At 40.5% G+C, this 2,789-nt stretch overlaps 1 non-coding gene across 1 annotated transcript; it reads right to left on the reverse strand.

The window, feature by feature from the left end:
- Window positions 1-2,113: 2,113 nt before the first annotated feature.
- On the reverse strand, window positions 2,114-2,220 carry LOC148544989 (small nucleolar RNA R71). The gene has a single exon (XR_015901485.1). It is a non-coding gene; the product is annotated as a small nucleolar RNA R71 (small nucleolar RNA).
- Window positions 2,221-2,789: the final 569 nt, after the last annotated feature.

The raw sequence follows: 2,789 nt of genomic DNA on the forward strand, positions 1-2,789 counted from the left end.
ACTAACGTTGAAGTTAACGTGGATCATCCCTGGGTTAGGAACGTTAGTGAAAAAGGTGATTGTCACTAATGTTCTTGAGTCAACACTCTCACTTAACGTTAACACCACTAACGTCCTGAGCTAAACACCCTGCCTACTTCACACTTTCTCTCTGCAAGTAAAGCTAAGCCCATTGAAGACGGTAACTGCTTCAAACTCAAGATCCAAAGGCCCATATCCAAGACTTGAAGAACCAACTAGAAGATCAGAAGAGTAGTATATATAGGGGTAGTTTTGAATTAGATCAGTAGAGCCTTTTGGGGGGGGTTGGAAATTGGAGAACTACCCTCTGTATAATTTTACTTTCTCTCCACTTCTAGTCTACTTTTCATAATGTATTTTCCATCTCTGTTTTCCAATTCCAGAGCTATGAACAACTAAACCCCTTTCATTGGGTTAGGGAGCTCTGTTGTAATTTGATGGATCAATATTAGTTTTCATTACTCTTCTTTTATCTTTTCTCTTGATTTTACTAGAAAGCTTTCAATCTTCATCCAATTGGGTAGTTATCTTGGAAAAGAAGCTATTCATACTTGGATCTCTTCTGAACCTTGGAAGAGGAATGAAGAGATCATGCTAGAAATACTTTCTCATGTTGGACCAAATTGGGGTTGGAAGGATATGGTGACTATAATTCTACCAACACTTGATTTGGGAATGCATGTGGTATAATCAGTGACCATACTTCATCTCTTCTTATGAGCAATTGACCAAGGAATTGGCTATTGATCAAGATTTGAGAGATTAAATTACAAGGAATTGTAATTCGATCACTTAAGATTGCCAAGGAGATCAATGAACGCATTGATTGAGGAAGAGATGAAAATGAACTTGATCCGGAGAATGCAACATCTCCTAAACCCAATGAATTCCCCATTCTGATCTTACCCATTCTCTTTAATTTCTACAATTTTCTTTTATGAGCATTTTCCCCATTCCCATTTACAATTCTGTAATTTACTTTTCGCCATTTATTTTCAGCTCTTTACTTCCAGCATTTACATTTTCTGCTATTTACTTTCCCGCCATTTAATTTTCTGCAACTCTCAAACCAAATTCTGCTTCGCTCAACTAGAACATTCCTCTAATTGAAGTTGCTTGACCAATCAATCCCTGTGGGATTCGACCTCACTCTATTGTGAGTTTTTACTTGACGACAATTCGGTATACTTGCCGAAGGAAAATTGTTGAGAGACAAGTTTCCGTGTATCAAGTTTATGGCGCCGTTGCCGGGGATTGATTTTGTATCAACAATGATTAAATTGGAGGATCACTAGATTGAGAATTTTTCTTTTGTTTGATTTAAATTTCTGTTTGAGTAATTTACTTTCAGTTTTAGTTATTTTCTTCCCTTTACCCCCTACTCCTCTTTCTTCGTTATTTACAATTCAGTTTACTAACCCACTAACTGTTCGATATATTGCATCACTCACACTAACAGCATTTCTAACAAGAATACTTTCTGCATCTATCTCCTTGCTTGTGCCTTGTTGGTTGTATGACAAGGGCTTCAACTTCTTTTGATTCTGAACCTGAGAGGACCTTCCTTAGATTAAGGAGGGAAGCAAGAGGAAAGAGAGTAGTTGGTGCTAAGGAAGAGGAGAAGTCCTTTGAACCAGATATGGATGAGAATATGGAGAACCATCATGAAGAAGAGGCTCACAACCATGGCCGAGAAGGTCCAGCACATCAGGCTGGGCAAGAGAGAAGGGTTCTGGGTTCTTACATCAATCCAAACCCAGGAAATTACGGAAGTAGCATCCAAAGACCAACCATACATGCCAACAACTTTGAACTAAAGCCACAGCTCATCACCCTTGTTCAGAACAATTGTTCATTCGGAGGAGGCATCCAAGAAGACCCCAATCAACATCTAACCACCTTCCTAAGGATATGTGATACTGTGAAGTCTAATGGTGTTCATCCGGACACCTATAGACTACTCTTATTTCCCTTCTCACTCAAGGACAAGGCATCTAAATGGCTAGAGTCCTTTCCAAAGGAGAGTTTAGCAACCTGGGAAGAGGTGGTGAACAAGTTCTTGGCAAGATTCTATCCTCTTCAACAGATCAACAGGCTGAGAGCTGAGGTGCAAACCTTCAGGCAGCAAGATGGTGAGACTCTATATGAAGCATGGGAGAGGTTTAAGGACCTGACAAGAAGGTGTCCACCAGATATATTCAATGAATGGGTGCAGCTACATATTTTCTATGAAGGCATTTCTTATGAATCAAAGAAGGCAGTAGATCATTCATCCGGGGGATCTCTGAACAAGAAGAAGACCATTGAAGAAGCCATAGATGTCATTGAGACTGTAGCTGAGAATGACTACTTCTATGCTTCCGAAAGAGGCAACACTAGAGGAGTGATGGAGCTAAATAATGTAGATGTACTGCTGGCCCAAAACAAGCTCATTACCAAGCATTTAGCTGACCTAACCAAGAAGATGGAGAGGAACTAAGTAGCAGCAATCACCACCTCATCAGCAACCCAAGAAGGAGTGAATGCAGAGCCAGAGGATGAGCAAGAACAAGCCAACTACATTGGAAACTCACCCAGGCAGACCCATGGTCCATATTCCAAGACCTACAATCCTGGTTGGAGGAATCACCCAAACTTTGGGTGGGGAAATCAATAAGATCAAAGCCAAGACCAGAGACGTCACAACCCCAACAACCATGCAGTTCACTAACATTCCACACAAAGATCATATCAACACCACCCTAACAACACCTCTCCACATCAATACC

The sequence above is a fragment of the Arachis ipaensis genome, chromosome B9 (assembly GCF_059453495.1).
Source record: "Arachis ipaensis isolate K30076 ecotype BB chromosome B9, ASM5945349v1, whole genome shotgun sequence".
NCBI lineage: Eukaryota > Viridiplantae > Streptophyta > Magnoliopsida > Fabales > Fabaceae > Arachis > Arachis ipaensis.